General features: G+C 50.9%; 21 non-coding genes across 21 annotated transcripts; all 21 read left to right on the top strand.

The window, feature by feature from the left end:
* Positions 1 to 49: 49 nt before the first annotated feature.
* LOC111475372 lies at positions 50 to 168 on the top strand. The gene has a single exon (XR_002716461.1). It is a non-coding gene; the product is annotated as a 5S ribosomal RNA (ribosomal RNA).
* Positions 169 to 368: 200 nt separating this feature from the next.
* Positions 369 to 487, top strand: LOC111475373. Its single transcript, XR_002716462.1, has one exon. It is a non-coding gene; the product is annotated as a 5S ribosomal RNA (ribosomal RNA).
* A 133-nt stretch (positions 488 to 620) lies between these two features.
* Positions 621 to 739, top strand: LOC111475376. The gene has a single exon (XR_002716465.1). It is a non-coding gene; the product is annotated as a 5S ribosomal RNA (ribosomal RNA).
* A 133-nt stretch (positions 740 to 872) lies between these two features.
* LOC111475368 lies at positions 873 to 991 on the top strand. Its single transcript, XR_002716457.1, has one exon. It is a non-coding gene; the product is annotated as a 5S ribosomal RNA (ribosomal RNA).
* Positions 992 to 1124: 133 nt separating this feature from the next.
* On the top strand, positions 1125 to 1243 carry LOC111475380. Its single transcript, XR_002716468.1, has one exon. It is a non-coding gene; the product is annotated as a 5S ribosomal RNA (ribosomal RNA).
* A 135-nt stretch (positions 1244 to 1378) lies between these two features.
* On the top strand, positions 1379 to 1497 carry LOC111475381. Its single transcript, XR_002716469.1, has one exon. It is a non-coding gene; the product is annotated as a 5S ribosomal RNA (ribosomal RNA).
* A 144-nt stretch (positions 1498 to 1641) lies between these two features.
* Positions 1642 to 1760, top strand: LOC111475375. The gene has a single exon (XR_002716464.1). It is a non-coding gene; the product is annotated as a 5S ribosomal RNA (ribosomal RNA).
* Positions 1761 to 1893: 133 nt separating this feature from the next.
* Positions 1894 to 2012, top strand: LOC111475367. The gene has a single exon (XR_002716456.1). It is a non-coding gene; the product is annotated as a 5S ribosomal RNA (ribosomal RNA).
* Positions 2013 to 2145: 133 nt separating this feature from the next.
* Positions 2146 to 2264, top strand: LOC111475370. The gene has a single exon (XR_002716459.1). It is a non-coding gene; the product is annotated as a 5S ribosomal RNA (ribosomal RNA).
* A 133-nt stretch (positions 2265 to 2397) lies between these two features.
* LOC111475377 lies at positions 2398 to 2516 on the top strand. Its single transcript, XR_002716466.1, has one exon. It is a non-coding gene; the product is annotated as a 5S ribosomal RNA (ribosomal RNA).
* Positions 2517 to 2649: 133 nt separating this feature from the next.
* LOC111475382 lies at positions 2650 to 2768 on the top strand. Its single transcript, XR_002716470.1, has one exon. It is a non-coding gene; the product is annotated as a 5S ribosomal RNA (ribosomal RNA).
* A 133-nt stretch (positions 2769 to 2901) lies between these two features.
* Positions 2902 to 3020, top strand: LOC111475366. Its single transcript, XR_002716455.1, has one exon. It is a non-coding gene; the product is annotated as a 5S ribosomal RNA (ribosomal RNA).
* Positions 3021 to 3220: 200 nt separating this feature from the next.
* On the top strand, positions 3221 to 3339 carry LOC111475379. The gene has a single exon (XR_002716467.1). It is a non-coding gene; the product is annotated as a 5S ribosomal RNA (ribosomal RNA).
* Positions 3340 to 3474: 135 nt separating this feature from the next.
* Positions 3475 to 3593, top strand: LOC111475386. The gene has a single exon (XR_002716474.1). It is a non-coding gene; the product is annotated as a 5S ribosomal RNA (ribosomal RNA).
* A 133-nt stretch (positions 3594 to 3726) lies between these two features.
* On the top strand, positions 3727 to 3845 carry LOC111475369. Its single transcript, XR_002716458.1, has one exon. It is a non-coding gene; the product is annotated as a 5S ribosomal RNA (ribosomal RNA).
* A 133-nt stretch (positions 3846 to 3978) lies between these two features.
* LOC111475374 lies at positions 3979 to 4097 on the top strand. Its single transcript, XR_002716463.1, has one exon. It is a non-coding gene; the product is annotated as a 5S ribosomal RNA (ribosomal RNA).
* A 133-nt stretch (positions 4098 to 4230) lies between these two features.
* On the top strand, positions 4231 to 4349 carry LOC111475387. Its single transcript, XR_002716475.1, has one exon. It is a non-coding gene; the product is annotated as a 5S ribosomal RNA (ribosomal RNA).
* A 133-nt stretch (positions 4350 to 4482) lies between these two features.
* LOC111475371 lies at positions 4483 to 4601 on the top strand. The gene has a single exon (XR_002716460.1). It is a non-coding gene; the product is annotated as a 5S ribosomal RNA (ribosomal RNA).
* A 133-nt stretch (positions 4602 to 4734) lies between these two features.
* LOC111475384 lies at positions 4735 to 4852 on the top strand. The gene has a single exon (XR_002716472.1). It is a non-coding gene; the product is annotated as a 5S ribosomal RNA (ribosomal RNA).
* A 133-nt stretch (positions 4853 to 4985) lies between these two features.
* LOC111475385 lies at positions 4986 to 5104 on the top strand. Its single transcript, XR_002716473.1, has one exon. It is a non-coding gene; the product is annotated as a 5S ribosomal RNA (ribosomal RNA).
* A 133-nt stretch (positions 5105 to 5237) lies between these two features.
* Positions 5238 to 5356, top strand: LOC111475383. Its single transcript, XR_002716471.1, has one exon. It is a non-coding gene; the product is annotated as a 5S ribosomal RNA (ribosomal RNA).
* Positions 5357 to 5428: the final 72 nt, after the last annotated feature.

Here is a 5428-nt window from a genome sequence, read left to right on the forward strand (position 1 = left end):
TCATGCCGCCCCGCATGCGTTAAATCCGATTTTGTGCGCATGGCATGTCGGGTGCGATCATACCAGCACTAATGCACCGGATCCCATCAGAACTCCACAGTTAAGCGTGCTTGGGCGAGAGTAGTACCAACTTGGGTGACCACTTGGGAAGTCCTCGTGTTGCACCCTTTTTTTTCTTTCAATTTCTCCGAGTTCTTTTCTTCCTTTCTCTACAAATGAGAACCTGTTGCACCCTTTTTTTTCTTTCAATTTCTCCGAGTTCTTTTCTTCCTTTCTCTACAAATGAGAACCTCCCCCGCTCACGCCCATAGCGTTTCGATCATGCCGCCCCACATGCGTTAAATCCGATTTTGTGCGCATGGCATGTCGGGTGCGATCATACCAGCACTAATTCACAGGATCCCATCAGAATTCCGCAGTTAAGCGTGCTTGGGCGAGAGTAGTACTAAGTTGGGTGACCACTTGGGAAGTCCTCGTGTTGCACCCCTTTTTTTCTTTCAATTTCTCCGAGTTCTTTTCTTCCTTTCTCTACAAATGAGAACCTCCCCCGCTCACGCCCATCGCGTTTCGATCATGCCGCCCCGCATGCGTTAAATCCGATTTTGTGCGCATGGCATGTCGGGTGCGATCATACAAGAACTAATGCACCGGATCCCATCAGAACTCCGCAGTTAAGCGTCCTTGGGCGAGAGTAGTACCAACTTGGGTGACCACTTGGGAAGTCCTCGTGTTGCACCCCTTTTTTTCTTTCAATTTCTCCGAGTTCTTTTCTTCCTTTCTCTACAAATGAGAACCTCCCCCGCTCACGCCCATCGCGTTTCGATCATGCCGCCCCGCATGCGTTAAATTTGATTTTGTGCGCATGGCATATCGGGTGCGATCATACAAGCACTAATGCACCGGATCCCATCAGAACTCCGCAGTTAAGCGTGCTTGGGCGAGAGTAGTACTAAGTTGGGTGACCACTTGGGAAGTCCTCGTGTTGCACCCCTTTTTTTCTTTCAATTTCTCCCAGTTCTTTTCTTCCTTTCTCTACAAATGAGAACCTCCCCCGCTCACGCCCATCGCGTTTCGATCATGCCGCCCCGCATGCGTTAAATCCGATTTTGTGCGCATGGCATGTCGGGTGCGATCATACCAGCACTAATGCACCGGATCCCATCAGAACTCCGCAGTTAAGCGTCCTTGGGCGAGAGTAGTACCAACTTGGATGACCACTTGGGAAGTCCTCGTGTTGCACACCCCTTTTTTTCTTTCAATTTCTCCGAGTTCTTTTCTTCCTTTCTCTACAAATGAGAACCTCCCCCGCTCACGCCCATCGCGTTTCGATCATGCCGCCCCGCATGCGTTAAATTCGATTTTGTGCGCATGGCATGTCGGGTGCGATCATACCATCACTAATGCACTGGATCCCATCAGAACTCCTCCGTTAAGCGTGCTTGGGCGAGAGTAGTACTAAGTTGGGTGACCAATTGGGAAGTCCTCGTGTTGCACCCCTTTTTTTCTTTCAATTTCTCCCAGTTCTTTTCTTCCTTTCTCTACAAATGAGAACCTCCCCCGCTCACGCCCANCTCACGCCCATCGCGTTTCGATCATGCCGCCCCGCATGCGTTAAATCCGATTTTGTGCGCATGGCATGTCGGGTGCGATCATACCAGCACTAATGCACAGGATCCCATCAGAACTCCTCCGTTAAGCATGCTTGGGCGAGAGTAGTACTAAGTTGGGTGACCACTTGGGAAGTCCTCGTGATGCACCCCTTTTTTTCTTTCAATTTCTCCGAGTTCTTTTCTTCCTTTCTCTACAAATGAGAACCTCCCCCGCTCACGCCCATCGCGTTTCGATCATGCCGCCCCGCATGCGTTAAATCCGATTTTGTGCGCATGGCATGTCGGGTGCGATCATACCAGCACTAATGCACCGGATCCCATCAGAACTCCGCAGTTAAGCGTGCTTGGGCGAGAGTAGTACCAACTTGGGCGACCACTTGGGAAGTCCTCGTGTTGCACCCCTTTTTTTCTTTCAATTTCTCCGAGTTCTTTTCTTCCTTTCTCTACAAATGAGAACCTCCCCCGCTCACGCCCATCGCGTTTCGATCATGCCGCCCCGCATGCGTTAAATCCGATTTTGTGCGCATGGCATGTCGGGTGCGATCATACCAGCACTAATGCACCGGATCCCATCAGAACTCCGCAGTTAAGCGTGCTTGGGCGAGAGTAGTACTAACTTGGGTGACCACTTGGGAAGTCCTCGTGTTGTACCCCTTTTTTTCTTTCAATTTCTCCCAGTTCTTTTCTTCCTTTCTCTACAAATGAGAACCTCCCCCGCTCACGCCCATCGCGTTTCGATCATGCCGCCCCGCGTGCGTTAAATCCGATTTTGTGCGCATGGCATGTCGGGTGCGATCATACCAGCACTAATGCACCGGATCCCATCAGAACTCCGTAGTTAAGCGTGCTTGGGCGAGAGTAGTACTAAGTTGGGTGACCACTTGGGAAGTCCGCGTGTTGCACCCCTTTTTTTCTTTCAATTTCTCCGAGTTCTTTTCTTCCTTTCTCTACAAATGAGAACTTCCCCCGCTCACGCCCATCGCGTTTCGATCTTGCCGCCCCGCATGCGTTAAATCCGATTTTGTGCGCATGGCATGTCGGGTGCGATCATACAAGCACTAATGCACCGGATCCCATCAGAACTCCGCAGTTAAGCGTCCTTGGGCGAGAGTAGTACCAACTTGGGCGACCACTTGGGAAGTCCTCGTGTTGCACCCCTTTTTTTCTTTCAATTTCTCCGAGTTCTTTTCTTCCTTTCTCTACAAATGAGAACCTCCCCCGCTCACGCCCATCGCGTTTCGATCATGCCGCCCCGCATGCGTTAAATCCGATTTTGTGCGCATGGCATGTCGGGTGCGATCATACCAGCACTAATGCACCGGATCCCATCAGAACTCCGCAGTTAAGCGTGCTTGGGCGAGAGTAGTACTAAGTTGGGTGACCACTTGGGAAGTCCTCGTGTTGCACCCCTTTTTTTCTTTCAATTTCTCCCAGTTCTTTTCTTCCTTTCTCTACAAATGAGAACCTCCCCCGCTCACGCCCATCGCGTTTCGATCAGGCCGCCCCGCATGCGTTAAATCCGATTTTGTGCGCATGGCATGTCGGGTGCGATCATACCAGCACTAATGCACCGGATCCCATCAGAACTCATTTTGTGCGCATGGCATGTCGGGTGCGATCATACCAGCACTAATGCACCGGATCCCATCAGAACTCTGCAGTTAAGCGTCCTTGGGCGAGAGTAGTACCAACTTGGGTGACCACTTGGGAAGTCCTCGTGTTGCACACCCCTTTTTTTCTTTCAATTTCTCCGAGTTCTTTTCTTCCTTTCTCTACAAATGAGAACCTCCCCCGCTCACGCCCATCGCGTTTCGATCATGCCGCCCCGCATGCGTTAAATCCGATTTTGTGCGCATGGCATGTCGGGTGCGATCATACCAGCACTAATGCACCGGATCCCATCAGAACTCCGCAGTTAAGCGTGCTTGGGCGAGAGTAGTACTAAGTTGGGTGACCACTTGGGAAGTCCTCGTGATGCACCCCTTTTTTTCTTTCAATTTCTCCGAGTTCTTTTCTTCCTTTCTCTACAAATGAGAACCTCCCCCGCTCACGCCAATCGCGTTTCGATCATGCCGCCCCGCATGCGTTAAATCCGATTTTGTGCGTATGGCATGTCGGGTGCGATCATACCAGCACTAATGCACCGGATCCCATCAGAACTCCGCAGTTAAGCGTGCTTGGGCGAGAGTAGTACTAACTTGGGTGATCACTTGGGAAGTCCTCGTGTTGCACCCCTTTTTTTCTTTCAATTTCTCCCAGTTCTTTTCTTCCTTTCTCTACAAATGAGAACCTCCCCCGCTCACGCCCATCGCGTTTCGATCAAGCCGCCCCGCATGTGTTAAATCCGATTTTGTGCGCATGGCATGTCGGGTGCGATCATACCAGCACTAATGCACAGGATCCCATCAGAACTCCTCCGTTAAGCGTGCTTGGGCGAGAGTAGTACTAAGTTGGTTGACCACTTGGGAAGTCCTCGTGATGCACCCCTTTTTTTCTTTCAATTTCTCCGAGTTCTTTTCTTCCTTTCTCTACAAATGAGAACCTCCCCCGCTCACGCCCATCGCGTTTCGATCATGCCGCCCCGCATGCGTTAAATCCGATTTTGTGCGTATGGCATGTCGGGTGCGATCATACCAGCACTAATGCACCGGATCCCATCAGAACTCCGCAGTTAAGCGTGCTTGGGCGAGAGTAGTACTAAGTTGGGTGACCACTTGGGAAGTCCTCGTGATGCACCCCTTTTTTTCTTTCAATTTCTCCGAGTTCTTTTCTTCCTTTCTCGACAAATGAGAACCTCCCCCGCTCACGCCCATCGCTTTTCGATCATGCCGCCCCGCATGCGTTAAATCCGATTTTGTGCGCATGGCATGTCGGGTGCGATCATACCAGCACTAATGCACCGGATCCCATCAGAACTCCGCAGTTAAGCGTGCTTGGGCGAGAGTAGTACTAAGTTGGGTGACCACTTGGGAAGTCCTCGTGTTGGACCCCTTTTTTTCTTTCAATTTCTCCCAGTTCTTTTCTTCCTTTCTCTACAAATGAGAACCTCCCCCGCTCACGCCCATCGCGTTTCGATCATGCCGCCCCGCATGCGTTAAATCCGATTTTGTGCGCATGGCATGTCGGGTGCGATCATACCAGCACTAATGCACAGAATCCCATCAGAACTCCTCCGTTAAGCGTGCTTGGCGAGAGTAGTACTAAGTTGGGTGACCACTTGGGAAGTCCTCGTGATGCACTCCTTTTTTTCTTTCAATTTCTCCCAGTTCTTTTCTTCCTTTCTCTACAAATGAGAACCTCCCCCGCTCACGCCCATCGCGTTTCGATCATGCCGCCCCGCATGCGTTAAATCCGATTTTGTGCGTATGGCATGTCGGGTGCGATCATACCAGCACTAATGCACCGGATCCCATCAGAACTCCGCAGTTAAGCGTGCTTGGGCGAGAGTAGTACTAACTTGGGTGACCACTTGGGAAGTCCTCGTGTTGCACCCCTTTTTTTCTTTCAATTTCTCCCAGTTCTTTTCTTCCTTTCTCTACAAATGAGAACCTCCCCCGCTCACGCCCATCGCGTTTCGATCATGCCGCCCCGCATGCGTTAAATCCGATTTTTTGCGCATGGCAAGTCGAGTGCGATCATACCAGCACTAATGCACCGGATCCCATCAGAACTCCGCAGTTAAGCGTCCTTCGGCGAGAGTAGTACCAACTTGGGTGACCACTTGGGAAGTCCTCGTGTTGCACCCCTTTTTTTCTTTCAATTTCTCCGAGTTCTTTTCTTCCTTTCTCTACAAATGAGAACCTCCCCCGCTCACGCCC

This window comes from Cucurbita maxima, unplaced genomic scaffold, assembly GCF_002738345.1.
Source record: "Cucurbita maxima cultivar Rimu unplaced genomic scaffold, Cmax_1.0 Cma_Scf01348, whole genome shotgun sequence".
Classification (NCBI taxonomy): domain Eukaryota; kingdom Viridiplantae; phylum Streptophyta; class Magnoliopsida; order Cucurbitales; family Cucurbitaceae; genus Cucurbita; species Cucurbita maxima.